This window comes from Phocoena phocoena, chromosome X, assembly GCF_963924675.1.
Source record: "Phocoena phocoena chromosome X, mPhoPho1.1, whole genome shotgun sequence".
NCBI classification, from domain to species: Eukaryota; Metazoa; Chordata; class Mammalia; order Artiodactyla; family Phocoenidae; genus Phocoena; species Phocoena phocoena.
This window is the reverse complement of record NC_089240.1, coordinates 118,964,346-118,984,639: the sequence shown is the minus strand read 5'-3', so window position 1 is coordinate 118,984,639 and position 20,294 is coordinate 118,964,346.

Here is a 20,294-nt window from a genome sequence, read left to right as displayed (position 1 = left end):
AATCTAAATCTAAATACATTAAATATGCAATCTAGATCTAATATTCTAAATACCCAATGTAAATCTAACAGACTAAAACCACACTTTTATTTTTAAATAAGTGACATTATGATATCCCCATGGTCAAAAACCATCAAATGGCTTCTTGTCTTACTAAGAAGAAAATTCAAAGTCCTCAATATATCTGTAAGGCTTTGCATGATCTGGCCCTTGGTTAAATCTCTAGTCCTCATTCTGTACCACTCTCTTCCCCACTCACTTTGTTTCTATAGCACTAGATTCCTTGCTGTTCATTGACCAAGCCAAACACATGCCTATATCAGGGCCTGGGCACTTACTGTTCCATCTTCCTGGCATTCCCTTTCACCAAATAACCACATGGGTTGTTCCTGAGTCTTGCTCCAATGTTACTCTCTCAGAGAGATCATTTCTAATCCCTCTATATTGAATAGCACCCCTCCTCATCTTCTATCCCCTTAACTGCTTTATTTTTCTTCATAGCATTTATAACTTCCTAACATATTATTTCCTTATTTGTTTGTTTATTGTCTTTCAATCCTCAAAGAATAAAAGTTCTATGAAGTCAGTGGGTATGTAGCCTCCCAATAAATATTCATTAAATGAATGCATGAATAATCCTTAAAAGGTCAAAGTAGGTATGTATCTTACAGTTGAGAAAATACAGTGTCACAAAAGGATTTAAGCAAATAATAAAATTATAGGATGTTATAGATTTAATTGATAAATTGGTTTAAATGTATCAAAAGTTTTAAAGACTCCAAGGGTGAAATTGTGAAGCTATTAGCCACAAATGTAAACAGTCTTTATAAATTCTGAAAGGATGACGTTTGACATCTATAAGAAAAGTTTTAGTGGGCATTTTTACAGTTAAAGACTGACAAATTTCACCTGCATATCAGGCAAGTTAATGGAAGATAGATAGATAGATGATAGAATAAGTGAGTTACTAAAGAAGGTATAACATATTTATTAAAAGGAAATGTGGTTTCTATAAGGGGAATGATGTTCAGCTAATAAGATTAAGTTATTTGTGGATAACTAATAATATGAACGAAACAGAACAAGCAGATATGTTATATTCATTTTCAAAGTACATTTATATAATCTTCAACCAGAATTACCAGGAAGTTGAGAAGATTATTTTCATCATGAACAGAGAATTGTCTTACAGACAAGAAACTAAGATTAGGGGAAAACTGCTCTGGAGAGAAACTACAAATGAGGATATCTCCCAGGGGTCAGCCTAATCCCACAGTTTTTATAAGTGATTTGAAGGAAAGAATGCAATTGACACTAAGCTCTTCTGGAGATACTGAGATACCAAACTGGCAGGGAGAAAAATGCAAGAAAATTACATAAGCCTGTATAAAATGAAAGAAAATTATACATAAGAACAAGGAAAAAAGATACTACTTTATTTCAAGCTATGAGTTAAATTATTACTATAAAAAGACTTATGGGTCTTTGGGTCTGCTCCCTAGAACCAAAAATGGTCTAGAAAATATTAAACCTTATTAGAAAATGTGTTGGAATAAAACAAAACCCAACATTCAACTGACATAGAGGATTGTGGTATATTCACACCAGGAGTATTGTGTTATCACATCTCAAACAAGTCATAAAAGAGCTAAAGAAAATCCAGAGGGAGGCAACAGAAGTAATCAGTGAAAAGCAGGAACTGCAATACGAGAAAAGAATCAAAAGATTCTCTTTCTTCAACGTGAAAGATAAAAATAATGAAAGCATATCACTGAAGTCTATAAGGTCTTGAACGGGGAGTAGAGAAAGAGCATATGGTCGTGTTCACCACAATGTAATATATCAAAACCAGAGGGGCTCTCCTGAAGCGAGAAAAAAGTTAACTTTAAGGCAAAGAAAGAGAAATTCTACTACAGAAAACAGATAGAAAACTTATTCATCTATTTGAAGATTTGATGAGTGCCCGTCATAGCCCAGAAACCCCAAGTTATGAAAAAATTATTTTTCATTAAACATTCCCAGCTGGGAGTGGAAACAGAGATGAACAAGATGTAGTCCCTCTCTTCAATGGGCCCCAGGCTGTAAGGGGATAAAGACAAGTTAAACATCTAATTATAATTTTACCCTATCAGATATACCTGCAGATATCTCTTCAATATATTCATTTCTATTTCTTTATCACTATCCTAGTCTAAGCCACCTCCCACTCTTTGCTTGGATCAAACAGGCTCTTAAGAAAAAATCACCCTCCTTCAACTCTTTCCTTACTCTGATCTATTTTCCTTACAATATCCAGAATCATTTTAATAATTAAATCATATCATGATACATTTCTGCATAGAAGATTTCAATATCATCCCACCTCTACATGCAGGCCTCTAAGGACCTGCATGATCCAGCCTCCTGCCCTTCTTTCCAGTCTCATCTCATACTACTCTTCCATGTTTTTACATTGGCCTTTTTTCCTGTTCCTATAATACGCCAGTCTCTTTTCCATCTTGGGGAATTGACACATGTTGTTTCCTCTGCCAGGACTATTCTTTCTTCTGCTGTTTAAATGGCTGCTTCTCATCCTTCTGAGCTTCACTTAAATGTCACCTCTTCAAAGAGCACTTCTCTGTCCACCAATCTAAACTAGCTGTCCTACCCCATCAGCCTCTATCACAATACTATGTTTCCTTTCTTCACTGCTCTTAATAAAGCAACATGTCCATCTTTTTGTAACTGGACCATGAGTTACATTGGGGCAGATACAAATCTAACTGCCTTTGTTTGTCTTTGTGTCCCTAGGATGTAGCTCCAGTAGCTGGCACATAGTAAGCACATCTTAAATTGGAACAGAAAAAATGAATATGATAATTTCTATAAAAATGATATTGGGCATTTCAGTTACTTAAGAAAGAGTATAATTCATGGTGTATCTTTTATACGTTCATACATTTTGAATAGTATTTCACATAAATTAACCTTAAAGATGGGAATGCAGGAGAAGGAAGAAATTGACTATCTCATGAAACTTGAGCTAGTAAAAATGCTTAGCTAACTCCATGATTAAGTAACTACAATGTGTTATTAACTAAAACTGGGATGTTCGGGATGACATCCTAGCATTTAAGATCGGTATTAGGAAGTAAGTCATACCCTTAAATGTCATTCTCTTAGTTCTGCATGGACCTGACTCAGGCAGGAGGAGGTCTTTTTATGATCTTATACTCTTATTATGTCTACCAAATTTCCTTTAAAATTTTCATAATCGCTGACATATCCTTAAACATTTACGTCTACAACAAAGAACAAGTTTATTTCGAGACAATTGTCAAGAGTCTAAGGTTTAGAAATCTAGTTCACATCGTTATTTTTAATGACTAGAGTCATATTAAAATCTTGAAAATGTTTCAATATTACACTAAAGTAGAAAAGTCTTCCTCAAAATTCAAGCCACTATCTCTCTGAGCTAAAAGGAAGCTCTCACTTCTGTGAGCTCTCAGAACATTTGCATGTCCCTATATTATGAAATACATTTGTTCATGCATTTAGGAAATAAATATTTATTGTCTATTTAATACATAGACTTAATGTGTCTACCATGTCCAGGTCTACCTGGCTAGATCCAGTGCTGTGCACACCTTAGAGTTTATATGGACACTCTAGCTCTGCAGCCCCTCTCCTTGAGGGCAGAGTATGTATCTAATTCTTTACTGCATCTGTATCTGACAGAACTCCTAACTCAGTGCTTGACACACATGAAGTGACTGATAAAGGAGAATTGATTGAATCAAAGTAGTCCTTCTAAGACATCTCCCATGGATTTTGATTTCTGCAGCATTGGCTCTATACTTAAATGCTAAAAATCACCCGAAAAACATGTAAAGCCACCATTGGTGAGCATTCAGCCTCACTTTCACCTCTCAGTAAAACAAATCGAGAAGCAGATTTAATGAATATGGAATTCTCACGTTGACATTCCAAATTGGTGATTCTGCCAAGAAAACCTTTATGAAGCCTTATAAAACTGTTATTCTAGCTCAGCAAAATTGTTATTCTGCATCGTTCTTCTTTCTTAACCAAACAAATGTGCTTGACCTCATTAGACTATATTGTAGCAAATTAAAATGGCAGGAAAAAAAAACAATTTTTAATGGTTCCTAATACGTATTTGTATGATAGTAATTAATGGCTCCTAAAATACTGCCAGACTTTCAAACACACATTTAATACTTAAAATGACCCAAAATTTGGATTTACGTGATAAATTTTAACAGGTCATGTGGGGAAATTAAAATCCAGTAGGTAAACTATGAGCAGTTTTAAAAGTCTCTTGTGGGACTTCCCTGGTGGTCCAGTGGTTAAGACTTCGCTTTCCAATGCAAGGGGGTGCGGGTTCGATATCTGGTCAGGGAGCTAAGATCCCACATGCCTCGCCATCCCACATGCCTCGTTGCCAAAAAAACAAAACAGAAAACAGAAGCAATATTGTAACAAATTCAATAAAGGCTTTAAAAAAAATAAAAATTGTTACATGTTCATGAAAGGGCCAGATAGGCACTTTATTACTGACATGGTGATTAGGACAACCATGTACTTTTTAAGAAGTACACCTTAATTGTTCAATTGCCACTATCATCTTTTAAAAGTTTAACTTCACAAAAAATAAAGGATGATTCTCAGAATATTCTAAAACTACTGAGTGGCCCCAGTTTTGGTAAATCAGATGAACAATTTCCAATCAGTCACATAGATAATGTGTTATGAAAGGAAACAAATGTGTTTTTTTCCCTTTACTATTAAAAAAAATTATGTATTTGCCTGTTTTCAGAAATGATTTTAACTAAATTAAGGCGCCCAGATAATTAGGTATACAGAGATTCAAAGTGTTGATGTTATATAGAGAGAGCTGGGTTTTATTTAGGTTATCTATCTTTCTCTTAATAATCTTGCTTGATTTTCATTATCTTGAGTGCTTTATCACAGCTGTAAAGTGGAGTCTTCATACTTTCCCCCTCACAAGCTATTAGTTTTCTTTTCTTAATATAACCATGAAAAATCCAGCTGTGTAGGAAAGACAGCATACTTCATCTTATATTTTCTGTTTTAAGGGTTATCATTCAAAATTCACTTACCTACTTTGAATAGAATTTACCATCAATCAACTATGGTAATGAGGTGACGCATCCTTTTGTTTTAATTACACCATCTCTGGTTACTTAATGTTAAACCACTTTTCAAATCACTGTGAACCAGAGCGCCCAGCCCTACGGAAAAGCAGCCTGCTTAGAAATATTAAATATTCAAGAGTTTTAACACAAGGCACATACTTTAAAACATTCTACTAGGTCAATTCAGAGAGATTTACATCTCCTAATTCACAGAAGGATTTTTTAAATTTTAGTAAGAACACAACATGAGACCTCCTGTCTTAGCAAATTTTAAGTGCATCATACAGTATTGTTAACTATAGAGGCACAATGTTGTCCAGCAGATCTCTAGAATATATCCATATTATAGAACTGAAACTTTATACTTTTTGAACAGTAACTCTCCATTTCCCCCTTTCACCAGCCCCTGGCAGCCATCATTGCATTCTCTGCTTCTATGAGTTTGACAATTTTAGATTCCTCATATAAGTGGAATCATGCAGTGCAGTGCTTGTCTTCTGTGACTGGCTAATTTCGCTTAGCAAAATGATTTTGCTCTGTCTTTTTAATACAAGTTGAACTACATAAAGAATTGTTTTTCAGAGTCCACTGACCACACAATAAACTACCCCAGAATTATAACTGTAGACTCAGGAGGATATCTCCTTGTAAGTTTCACGCTGAGGCTGGTTAAAAATCACTTCTATCTATAGGAGCTTTGCAGATAAAACTTTCTCAAAAGCTCAAGGAACAATTGTTTGGTGGAAAGAAAATTCCTCTGAAGAAATTGCTCTGACGAGCATGTGGATTGGGCCAGAATATCCCTAGGCTATATTCCTATACAGTCCTGATGAGCATCTAAGAAAAAACTATGAGGTCATCACCTCATGGAAATTTATTTTCACCTGTCTTCCCTTACATTTTCACTCCCTGAAATGAATGAAAAGCACATGGAGACTTGTCTTTATGCAATCTTCCATTTTTGTTTTTGGTAAGTGTGATCTGAAAGTGATGTCCAAACAAATGCCTCTGTTTTCTCCTTCCCTCCTGCTACCTCCATCTGTTTGCCTTTAGTCTTCTCCTAGCCCTTTTCTCCAGCCACTGCCTCTTTCCTCAGGTGGATCAAGATCCCGTGGATAATGTAAAGAAGTCACCAGTGTTCCAGATGTAGATGACATGATGCTCTGAGGTGAAATGCAGGACTGTAGCACATCTGCTACCATAACATGCCCGTACAATGTAGACATACCACACCCATGCACTCTACTTATGTGTCTCACCTCTACGACACCTACAAAGGCAAGCCCTTGTCAGAGGAAAAAAAATTAGTGATCTGCGAGTAATCAACATCCAAGACACAGAGTCTCTCACAAATATGGGAAGCAGGATAAATCAAATCATTTAACAATGCATTAATATTCTACAGAATTGGACCAGTTATGGACAGCCTGAAAATAAAATAACATCAGAGAATTAGAATGAGTGAAAATGAGAAATGACTTTTTTAATATATTGTATTATAAATTTAGAATCATATAATGTGAAAGACTGGGCTAAATGAATGCTGAGTTCTCTTTCATCTTTTTCATTTTGCAGATGAGGTCCTAAGAGGTGATTTCACCAATGTTTATGCTGTGTGATCTTGTTCAGATGCTTTGATCTTTCTAGACCTTTGGTTTCACATCCATAAATGGGGAGAACTGTTGAGAAAAATGAATGTGATAAATTCCAGTGCTTGACAAGTCATGTCCTGGTATTGGTGACTGAATGATCAGTTCATAAATAGGAGACTTAATGCTTCGATAAATTATCACTTAATGCATTCAAGGGCAATGATAATCAATCAATAATTAAATAAATAAATGCATTTAAATTATGCATGCTAGTTATCTTCTAAATGCTAGTCACTTTGCTGGGTTATTGAAATATAAAGATGGATAAAATATAATTCCAGTCCTTATCTGCCTCATTCACAGGTCTGTTTTGTATCCTGATTCATATATTTATATTTATCTCTCACCTATTTGTTTCTTTAGTTGTGTAGACTTTTAATTGTCTTAAATCCTTGCTGAAAAAAGATTCAGTATAAATAAATAAGGAAATTATTTAGTATGTATATACATGCTTACACACACAAACTAGCCCTTCCCCTTGTAGAACGTTTTTGGGGAGTCACACCCCTAAATAATTGCAACACAATGTGATATACACGGCAATCGAGGTATGTGCCAGGAAGCAGAGAGGAGGATTAGCTCATTTTGCAGTTAGGGGTTGTCCATTGGAGACTTCCCAAAAGAGGTAACATTTGAATGAAGCCTTGATGAATGGGTAAGTGTTTATCAGGAGGAGCAAGGAAACAAGTGAAGAGGCAGGAAAATGTCCAGGGCATGAAGAATTGTCCGGTGTGGTAAAGCACAGGAAGCAGGGCACCGAAGGGTGGTAGTCTGATGGTTAGGGCATGGTGAGCGATGAGGGGAGAGGATACAGAATAAAACCATTAATCAAAGTAAAACACACCACAGTTTTGAGACAACATCTTCAGTCGTCATTAGGTATATCCCAGTAGCCTTCCTGTGTCTACCTTGCATTGTGCACTAAGCAAGTACATTCTTTATCAAAGTAATTATTTAAAATGCCAGCTTCTTTTGCTGTTTAGGCATGAAACACCCAGATTTCCAGCAAGAATTTAGAGATTTCCAACTGAAATATGTTTTCATAGTAAAATAGATAAAAGCTTTGCTTTACTGGCCTTAAATGAGGGTATTTTAAAGAAACCCGGGAATAGTTAGAAGCATTTCTGTTCTGACACCTTTTAGTCAGCTGAAGTACAAGAATCTCCTCTCACCACACAGAGCTGAACAAAAGGCTGCCATAGGTGATATGGGGGAAAAGCTTGCTTCATTGTGTGCTGTTCACATGTTTATTTTTATTTGAAATCAAAATGATCTTTCAGTCCCTCAAATGTCCAGGTCCAATCTATCAGAGAAGCATAGCACATTTTTCCTTTTCTTTTCTGCATTTGTTAATAACCCTCTCACCCAACTTCCGCCCACAAAAGGTGTTACAGTTGATCAGGTTATCAGTGGCCTGCACTCTGACTTCACAACCAAGAGGATGGTTCATCTCTAGTGGCTTACATTTAAAGTGAAATTCAAACTATATCAGGAGAATTTCTGGTTCACCTGCCAGACTACAGAAATTGCCTGCCAAAATGATGACCAACACAGTATCTGGTAAAACTTCTGGGCTCTGAATGGCCAGTAAGAGTGTCCTGGAATCCAAGTGGACTCCTCTTATGTTTAGACAATCTATTTAGAAACAAATGTATTTCTTCAGCAAAGAATGATAAGAATAAATATCATGGGGGGAATATCGTCAGTTAACTAGCAGTGATTTGATTCCTACCTATTTGAACTTAAGTAAGTCATTTAACCTATCTGTGTCTCAGTTTTCTCACCTATAAAATGAATATAATAATAGGTTTGGGTAGGATTTTATAAGATAATCCAGGAAAGCACTTAGCACTATGCCTGGCACTTAGCATGTGTCATAATAGCTATGATTGTTATTAGTACTCTAGCATGACTCTACTGAATCACCAGAAACAAAGCCACTGGAATTACTTAGAAATTATTGAGCCACAATAAACTAATGTATTTTGAACATTATTTAATTCAATAAACATTTACTGTGGGTTTGCAAGTGCTGGGATCTGTGGTAAAGACACATGATGCAAACAATCTCTATTCCCAAAGAGCTTAAAATCTAAAGGGAAATACAGAAACATACATAAAAATTTGATACAAGATTGTGAAGGCTGCTATAGTAGTTATGGAGAGGGGATTGTGAGAATTTAGAAGCTACAGGGCTTGACTCTGATGACATGGAAGGTGTGACCTTGGAAGAAACATTTATTGAAAACTTTCTTTGGGCCAGGTTCTGTACTAGGCACTGGTCATATACAGCTGAAAACAAGACAGACATGATCACTATTGTCATTGGATTTATATTAAAATCCAAGAGGATTTGGTTTGGTAGGGGGAGATGAACTCAATTTTAAATATTTTGAGTTTGAGCTTACTATCGAACATTTAAGCATAGATACCCTTTTTGCACTTAGGATGGTGGAGGTGGAACTCAAAAGAAAGATAAAGACAGGATTCCTGGAGAGCAAGAACTTTGCTATATTCACCATTGTAACCTCAGGACCAAAATAAAACAAAAAATTAAAAAACTTGGCACATAATAGACACTTGGTCAATATTTGTTGAATGAATTAATATCAAAAGACAAAGATATCATCATCATCATCATCTCTCTGTAGTGTCCTGACAAGATAACCAGAAACAAAGCCACTAGAATTGGCCCAGGTGAAATCCTAAGACTTAATGAGATCACTGGGGGCATTCAATGCTTTGTGTATGCAAGTGTGTATGGTTACTGTTGGATTTGCATTTTTCTGCATTGATGTTAGCAATTCTTGGGAAATAATTCTAATCTACATTTTCTTATTTGTTTATTTATTTATTTATTTAGTTAACTAACTTTGCCAAGCACTGCTGGGAATATGATGACAAACAAGTTATCTGTCTGTCTTGAAGAAACTTGCAGTTCTCAAGAGACATAGCTGACATCAAGGGCAGGGTGACAGGAGAACATAATCAAAATATAGAAAAAGGGAACAATGATAAACAGTAGTCTGTCTCACTAGAAATATTTCTCTGCTTATTTCCAAGCACTGTTATCAATTTTCAATTACCAAATGTAAAATCAATCCATCTTTTTAAAGAAAATCCACAATCTAATTTCCCCATGATGACATCTAAATATAATCGAAGAGCATATTCAACTATGTCTTGGTAGAACTGCAGGGAGGGCTGCTTTTCATACACCAGAACACAGAGTCATTCTTCTGGGCAGATTAGAAATTCATCACAATGAGCTTAAGTTAATGGACCAAGTCTTTAAGTAAAGATAACAGCATTGATTAATGAAGATTATGAAGCGGTCTTATGTTTTTGCACAAGCTGGTTAAAGATGTGCAAATGCTAAAAATGTAGAAAAGTGTCCAGCCTCCAAAGTGACTATGTGTGTAAGCTTTTCCATTACATGTAAAGTGGGGGGAAAAATCTATTCTAACAGCAAATTCCTGCTCAGTTATTTGGGGACAGGGATGGAGGTAGGAAAAACGAGCACTTTCTATGAATCCCATGGAATAGATTAAAATTTTGGGTGCCCAAGCTTTTCAGGTAGTTGGCCTTGAGAAATGAGGTCCAAAAAATAATATGATGATATGATATGGTTGAAAAGAAATTAAAATAGCGCTTCATGATTAGTTCTGTTTTCTAGAAATTTTTCAGAAGTGTATGTTACTTACAGAGATTTTGGTTATAAATATATATGTGTGTCATAGGATTTAACACACCTAATTCCCAGTCTAAATATGCCACCTAGATCATGAGATATGCATAAGTATACATAAATATATACCACACATACACATACCCTCATGGATAGTGTGACCAACTTGACCCAATTTTCTGGTTTTAAAATTGAAAGTTCCATGTCCCAGACGCTCCATTAGTCCTGGGAAAATTGGGACCATTAGTCACTCTACCCATTGGATACATTAGTTATGAAAATGGCACTGCTACACTAAGTTGAAAGTCCAGCATGTTTTTGAAGTATAAGCTGAAGAAAGAGAACTATAGAAACCTCACAAAACCACACATGCATTCATTTTCATTCTCTTCTTGAGTGTCCATCATTTTAGGAACACTGGATGAGCAACCTCTCCATGCTGGTTCATTTTCTTTGGGGAACATATAAGAAAAGATTGCAAAAAATGTTTTCAGAAGATCATTGACACAAATTTGCTCAACAGTGCCTGACACAGAGTAGGCCCTCAATCAATATTAGTTAAATACGATAGGTTACAATACAATATTCTCACTTCAAAGGATTAAATTTGTGGTAATAATAATTTGCAAGATCACTGCATTGGCTGATCCACATAGTCTGATTTATGGGAAAATGCATTTTTGCAATAGCTAGCATTAAACCTTCTGTGTTTTGGCTTTCCAGATGATTCCTGGCACTTTTTCTGATATCCATAATGATAATAATTGCCTTCTTTAAGCATTTAGCATGCTAATTAATGTGGTTGAACTTTTATGTACATTCTTTAATCTGCGCAGTGACTTTTGGAAGATAACTACTGTTATCATCCTTATTTTACAAATGAGAAGACCAAGGCCCAGAAAGATAAAGGAACTTGTTCAAGTTCACTTGGAAGAAGTTAAATTTAAGTCAGCTATATTTACCTAACCATTTAGATATACGGTCTCTCTAATGTATTTCTTCTATCCATTTATTCATTCATTCAGTAAATATTAGTTGGGCATCTACTGTGTTCCCAGCACTGTTATAGACAGTGGGAAATAACATTAATTCAACTAGATTAAGTCACTGTTCTCATGAAGCCAACACTCTGATAGGGGGACAGACAATAAATAATTATTCTATATAGTATCAGCAAAAGATATTGGTCTTGAAAAATGGAGTGCATTAAAGTGATAAGGAGTGCTGAAAAAGGAGGGCACTATTGTAGATTAGGTGGTCAAGGAAGGCTTCTCTGGAGGTGATATTTGATCACAGGAGAGAACTGAACAAACAAAAGAGTTAAGAGCATCCCAGGCACGGGGAACAGCAAATATAATAGAGGCCCCAAAATGTGAACTTACTAGGCAAGTTCAAGGAATGGCAAGAAGGCCAATATAGCTAAGGCACAGTGGGTAGGGGGCAGAGTGCTAGGAGGCAGAGGCAGACTGTAGATAGCAATGCTAGGAAATGATGTTTTTCTTGGTAACGATGTATTTCAAAAGAGCACCAGGTACATTTTCCCTATTAATGTCGATACAATATAATTTAAATAAATTAATGTTTCTATTTAAACTGGCTTATTTATGACCATGAATGAAGCAGTAAAAGAGGAAAGGAATATAAAAGACAGTATGGAAGAAACACTTAAAATTTACTGAGACATGAATACCGGTGACCAAATGTGAATGGAATTCTATCAGCCAATGTAGATTAACAGTTTTGTCCAGGGATCAGCAATTTTTTTTCTGTAAAGAGCCAGATATTAAAACTTTTTTAGGTTTCTTGGGCCACATAGTCTCTGTTACAACGACTCAATTTCACTATTGTACACAAACAACCACAGAAAATACATAAATAGATGGGTGTGGTGCAGCTTTATTCCAATAAAACTTTATTGACAAAAATAGTCAGTAGGCCAGGTTTGGCCCATGTGTTATGGTTTGTCAACCACTATTGTAGTTGAAAGATATAATTCTACCTGAAACTATTTCTTTCTCTGCTACATATATCTTTACATTTTCTCTTCCTTGAAAAAGAGAGGCATGGCATGAAGACGAAGAAAATATAAAAGTGAAGGGCACTAAGAGTATATTTTATGAGATCTTCCCACAAGGCAGAAATGAGGTTCTTTCATCCACCCTAGAGCCTGGAGCCTTAGGTATGTATTAGTATGTATTCAGTCAATGCAAGTGGAATTTAATTGTTTTTTTCTATCTTTACTTGGTCATTTGGTGATATTTCATTTGTCTGGATCATCCTTACCATCACCACTGTCGGTGCATGTGAAGGTGCTATGTTATGATGCTATGCCAAACATTGTAAGCAGAGAATTCCTGCCCCAGTTATTATATCAGTTGTGAGAAGACAAAGTCTCTTAATAAAGATAATATTGATTTTTTAGACTCTGTATCAAGTGGTTTTCCATGCAGATAGACAGTACTGCTCTTCTTACAGCTTCCCTATGAGGAAATCTTATGTACTTAACCAAGGGCTAGCTATTTGGTGTTTGACCCAGAGCACTGAGGTTTCTCCTTCACTATGGTTTACCTGAACAGTCTGGGCCTTGATGTAAGAGTTTGCTCACTCTTTCTACTTATTTAGCGCTAAGAAAGTCCCTAGAAAATTGTATCAAATGGTATATTCCAGCATCTAAGTCCATTTTCTTTCACTCTATAAAATAACATGACCAGTTCTTGAGGGCTGGAGGAAGCAAAAAAAAAAAAGTAGTACATTCAGAACCAGTCCATATAGTGCAAAACTACTGATTCACATATTAAAGAAACTGTAAATTAAACTGAAAATATTTTAGCAAATGATAAAAGCTTTAGTTAGTAGTTTAGCCTGAATCTAGTCTGTGTCTATTGCTGAGGGTTTGGACAAATGACAGTTCTAGTGAAAAAACTGGAGCCAGACTAAAGAGGCATTATCATACTTTAATTATTTTGGACAAGGGCATTATTTATTAGTGAAAATAAGAGGGGGGAGTTTTGTTTACTTAATATAATTTTTAAAAAGGACTCTATAAAGTAAGAAGTAAAGATAAAGTAAGTCAAATCACTGAGAAGTAAAGGGAATCTCTAATTGAATAAATGGAAATTAAAGAAAGATGAGTGAAATAAACAAAGAATATTTTTTAAAAACATCATATTTAATGGCAAAATGAAAATCTTTACTTGAAGCAGTGAAAAGGAGAATAAAGACTTCAGCTGTCCAACTAGCAATGTGAATGACATGTTTAAGAAACTTGACCACAATGCAGACACAGAGAATTAAGAAATGAAAATTATAAGAGAGGAATGTAGATATGGACAGATGCAGGTTAAGTGGTGTTCCAGAAGAAGAGACAAGATGTAATGGAACTGAAGAATCTAATTAAGGACAGCTTTTCTGAACTCATGGAAGGGCTGAGTAAATACTTTGAAAGTTCTCATCACATGCCAAGAAAAAACAATGAAAAGGCAACCGCATCCAGACATATACTGGCAAAGTTTTTATGAGGTACAAGCATAAAAAAGCCTATAATTATCTAAAGAGGATTACAAGTTATTTTCAAAGGAAAATAAGTAGGCTTTTCTCAAATGTCTCATCTGAAAAAACTAAATGGAGAAAATGATGGAGCAATGTCTTCAGAGATATGGAGAAATATTTCAATCTAAGAACTTTATATACAACTGGAAATGTAAAAGAACAGAAAATGTACCTCCCTATATGATTTTCTTAAAAAATCACTTGAATTGTATTCAAAATAACTAATCTATAAAACAAAATCTAAAATTCCAAAAAGAAGAAGAGATTGGGTAAAATGACTGGCAGTGAGCATTTAGTGAAGTCTATATAGCTCTTTCAAACCTTGCCACCAAACCAAAGGCAAATATATTTTAAATATTCTTGAATAATACGTATATAATGTAAACATAGTGACATTATATGAGTTCACTTTGAACTTCTACAATTAAGGAAAATTGACTAAATAAAAGTTTTGAAAAAGATAAAGGTAACCTCCAGCACTATTTTGGAAATATGTATCTATTGAAGATCCTGGAAAAGACAAAAGAAAATAAAACTTAACAGGCAAAAGACTGACAACAGTGAAAACAGCAAGGGAGAATAAAAAGAAGACACAAAATAAGAGGAGATAAGTAAGTCTAAAAGTGAACTCATAACCCATTGATTTTTAAATTTACTTATTTGTAGAAATAATCATACATTAACAATATTCTGGATCTATAATTCTGGGTATAGTAACACCAATACAGACTTGGATTGAGGGTCTGGCTACTGAAGAAAATTCAGTTAAATAAAGCCATTGTTTCTAGTTGTATTTCCTCTGATTTCTCTAATGGCTCAAGCTGCTGTATTCAGAAGTTAAATTATGGAGATATAAAAATTGGTCTTTTCTCTCTATATCATACAGCCTTATATGATCTCATCTACAATCACAGATTCTATACATTTAAAAAATGAATTCCTAAAACAAAATAATGGTAAATTGTACTACATTACATACAAGAACTTGTTTTCATTAAAAATCTTCACTGGGTAATGAGAAGGCAAGCCACTGGTTTGTATGATCTATTTGTAATGCATAAAATAGACAAGGGATTAGTATCCAGGATATAAAAAGGACTTCAACAAATCAAAAAGGGAAAGACAGATAACTCAATATTAAAAAAAGTGGAAACCTCAGAGTAACCACAAAGTAAAAACCTATAGTACATGTACAAACTACAAAGAGAAAAGAACCAAAGCATACCACTACAGAAAATCATCAAATCACAAAAGAAGATAGCAAGAGAGGGAAAAGGGAACAAAGGAATTACAAAACAACCAGAAAACACTTAATAAAATGGCAATAGTAATTTCATACCTATCAATAATTGTGCTAAGTGTAAATGGAATAAATTTTCCAGCCAAAAGACAGAATGACTGAATGGATTAAAAAAAAAAAAATAAAGACGATCCAACTATCTGTTGCCTACAAGAGACTCACCTCAGCTTTAAGGACATGCATAGACTGAAAGTGAAGAGATGGAAAAAGATAGCCCAGGCAAATGGAAACTAAAAGAAAGCAGGGGTAGCTATACTTATATCAGACAAAATAGATTTTTAAGTCAAAGATGGTAACAAGAGACAAAGAAGGTCATTATATAATGCCAAAGGGGTCAATTCATCAAGAAGAAAAAACAATTGTAAATATGTATGCACCCAGCATAAGAGCATCTAAGTATAGAAAGCAGATATTAACAAGTTAGAAGGGAGTAATAGACAGCAATATAATAATAGCAGAGGACTTCAATTATCCCATTTTTAACAATGGACAGATCATCCAGACAGAAGATCAATAAGGAAACATTGGACCTAAACTACATCTTTGACAAGATGTACCTAACAGACATATACAAAACATTCCATCCAACAGGAGCAGAATACACAGTCTTTTCAAATACACAAGGAACATTCTCCAGGATAAATCATATGTTAGGCCACAAAACAAGTCAGTAAATTTAAGAAGACTGAAATCTTATCAAGCATCTTTTCTGACCACAATGGTAAAAAATGAGAAATCAATAACAAGAAAAAAACTGGGAAATCCAAAAAGATGTGGAGATTAAACAACATGCTCCAGGATGGGTCAAAGAAGATATCAAAAGAAAAATCAAAAAAATATCTTGAGATAAATGGAAATGGACACACAATGTACCAAAACTTATGGGATGTAGCAAAAGAAGTTCTAAGAAAGAAGTTTATAGCAATAAATGCCTACCTTAAGAGAAAAGAAAGATCTCAAGTAAACAACCTAAGTTTACATCATAAGGAACCAGAATAATAAGAACAAATTAAGCTCAAAGTTAGCAGAAGAAAGAAATAAAAAATATCAGAGCAGAATAAATGAGAGACTAAAAAGACAATAGAAAAGATCAATGAAACTATTAGTTATTTTTTAAAAAAAATTTTAAAAATAGACAAACTGTTAGGTAGACTTACCAAGAAAAAAGAGAGGAATCAAATAAATAAAATCATAAATGAAAGAAAAGGCCTTGTAAATGACACCACACAAACACAACAGAGTACAAGAGACTACTGTGAAAAATTATGTGCCAACAAATTAGACAACCTAGAAAAAATGGATAAGTTCCTAGAAACACAACCTACCAAGACTGAAAGTTGAATATAAGTGAGTCTATATCAAACTAAAAAATTTCTGCACAAAAAAGAAAACCATCAATAAAATGAAAAAAGACCCTAAGGAATGGGAAAAAATATTTGTATACTACATACCCAATAAAGGGGTAATATCCAAGATATATGAGGAATTAATACAACTCAATAACAGCAGCAACAAAAAATAACCTGATTACAAAATGGGCAAAAGACCCAACTAGACATTTTTTCCAAAGAAGACATACAAATAGCCAACATGTACATGGAAAGGTGCCCAGCATCACTAATCATCAGGGAAATACAAAGCAAAACCACAATGAGCTATCACCTCACACTTGTTAGGATGTTCATTATCAAAAAGATGAGTTAACACATGCTGGCAAGGATGTGGAAAGAAGGGAACTCTAGTACTCTGTTGGTGAGAATATAAACTTGCACTGCCACACCCACTATGGAAAACAATATGGATGTTCCTCAGTAAATTAAAACTAGAACTACATATGATCCAGGAATATATGATATATTGTGTGTTTTTAAACAAAGGAACCCACAGAAAATGCTATGTATTTTCTGCATTGCGTGTGTATCCACATTGGTCTATATTTTATTCCTTGAAGAAACCAACAACACTGCTTTTGTTATTCTTGTGGTTCTTACTTCCTGGAATAGTTTTACCCGACTCATTCATCCTTCAGTTCTTAACTCAAAACCCACCTCAATCAGAAGGGCTTCCCTGACAATATAAAATAAAGTAGGATCCTACTTTCTGTTACCATTCTCTAGTCTTTTCCTTGTTGTTCTTTATAGCACTCACATTTAGGATTTTAAATAATTTTGTTTTCTTTCTTTATGTGTTTTTCCTTGGTTAAAGGTAAGAGAAAGGCAGAATTGTACTCTTAATTGTAAACATCTAGTAATCCTGCACATAACTAAGCTTCAGAAGACAAGTTCCACATCTCTTTTCAGTCTTCCCCCTACAGGTTAGACAGCCTTTGATCATTTCTGATAAATAGTTCTACTCTGAATAGTCTTTATTTTTCATTATTCTTCTTAAACATTTTTACCCCCCCAAACTGAGTAGATTGCTAATTTCTGTTGAGCAGAGTGAAGTTAGTATCTCTCTCTTAGACAAAAGACTCTTTTTTATGCAGCCTAAGATAGCACGTGTTCTTTGGAAAATGACATGAATTATACCATGACTCATACTGAGTTTACCATTGACATTAAAACCAGATGTCTTCTACAAGTGCTGCTACAAATTTATGCATCCCAACATGGATGTGCACACTGGGTTTTGATCCCAAGGTGTAGATTTACGCTAATTTTTATTAAAATTCATTTTTATATATTTAGTCCACCATCTCAACCTTTCAATCTGTTTTTGGATTCTGATTCACTCATCTAAACTACTTGTTATCCCTTACAGCTTTGTATTATCCATTAATTTTATAAACTAATACTCAACTGGTTTTTCTAAATCACTGATAATAATGATAATCAGGGCAGGGCTTGGGCTAGAGTCCAGTGATACATATTAGAAACCTCTGTCCAGTGGAACTACAATCCAATCAGTTCTATTCAACCAGGGAGAAACTCAAGTCGTGCTTATATTTCTTCATGCTGTCTACAAAGATACAATGAGAAATCTTTTCCAAATGAGCTGCTGAGATTCAGATGTATTTTGCTTGCTGCACAAACCTCATCTAAAAGACTACTGAAGTAACATATTAATAATAAATAAAAATGATAATAATAATGATAATAGCCTTTATGTTTATTGAGTACTTATTATATACTCCACAATATGCTAAGCATTTTATATACAACATTTCTTTTAATCCTCCCTAAAACATGAAAGATAAGAATCATTTTTACATTTTGAAGGTGGAAAACTGAGTCTCAGAGAAATTGTCAGAAGAAATTATAATTACTCTGAAATAACATCATTGTGAACTCAACAAGTTTTCATTGTTTGTAAGCTAAGAGTACACTTATACTCTTAAAGCAATAATATTTTGCCATGTAGCATATTCTCAAAATAATCTGAAAGTCAAAGTAATACTTCCTGAAACAACAGTGTTACTCACATTTAAATATCAGATGACTAAAGGAGTAAGAGCATGAAACATATTGACAGTTGTAAAGGAGCTGCAGTGCTGCCTCATCCTGGAGGAAATTTCTTGACAATTGTGATAGCCCAGCTACCTCAGGAGTTCTAGTAAGAACTCCATAGCCCATCCTAACGTAACGTTTATGATTCCATGATGCAGATGTTGTCCACACAGAAGACTTCAGTTCCAATCTTTTCTCCTCCTGCTACGTATTGTCACCAGCTCAGACTTGTTTTAAAGAGCAGCCTCTCTCTCATCAGCTATCAGAGCTGAGAGCTCTACCCATGGTTTACTAGTCCATGCAAACCAGAGAAAAGAGACAAGTTCCAGTTGGAATGTGAGAGCCAAGTGGAACTAACAAGAATTGTACTTTAAGAGCATAAAAAATGTAGAAACAGTGCTTTCCTAAAATCCTGTTTTATTAACCTTTATCAGCTGCTGAGAAACTGGGACATGATGGAATTTTTGAACTTTCCTGTCAGCAGCGAAAGGGTAATGCTTGTCATGATTGCTATTTGGCAAAAACCCAGCCTCTCATTCCAAAAGGTCTCAAATTAATTCCATTCACGACTGATTAGAGAGCACAAAGCCTACAGGGTTTTGTGGGTTTTTTTTTTTGCTATTTCTGTGTCATATGTAGGTGAGAAATATTTGTTTCTCTTGATATAAAAGGATCTATGAATGTTGCTCAACATCTAGAAAATTCTCGACTACCACTGAGTTAACGTAGAAAGTCATTCAGGGAGATCATTGAGAATGCATTAGAGTCTAAATGAAAATGATGGAATTTCACTTTTCCCCTGCTTTATTCATTGGAAAAGAAAAGAAGTTTCTCCTTATTAACAGTTTTTGACATATCCCTACAGCGAGGTTGCTTATTTTTAATCCCATCAATGAGAACCATTGCTTTCCCTCCAGTGATAACACACCCTAATGTGTGAAGGTGCAGACTAATGCGCCTGACTGTGGGTATGTCTGAAAGAAATATTTTTTAAAGGTCAAAGGCAAATTCCTATTTCAGTCTCTAAACCTTCCCAAGCAGCAGGTTTTAGCTGTTTTGCATTATAATGCGGCATCTAGGGCTGTAGGCTTCAGAATCAGTCTTCCCAGTTTGAATTCTGATTCCACCTATAGTTATTTATCCTCTCTCTGCTTCTATTCTCTCATTTTCAAAATGGAGATAATAATCATATAGTAGCTACCTTATTAGGCTGTTGTAGAATTAAATGCATTAATTTACATCAAGGGCTTAGAATACTGCCTAACACCTAGTAAGAGTGTTCGCTGTTACTGTCACTAAGGAGTTATCACAGAAATGACTGTTCTAGATCAAGGTTCTGACTTAGCTCTACCATCTGTAACTTATATGACTTGAACAAAACATCTGGCCTCACTTCACTGGGTCTCAAGTTCCCCATCTGTAGCTTGGCTATAATAATGCATATTTCACAATGTTGTTTGATGACAACATGAAGTAATTCAGGCAAAGTACTTAGCATAGTAT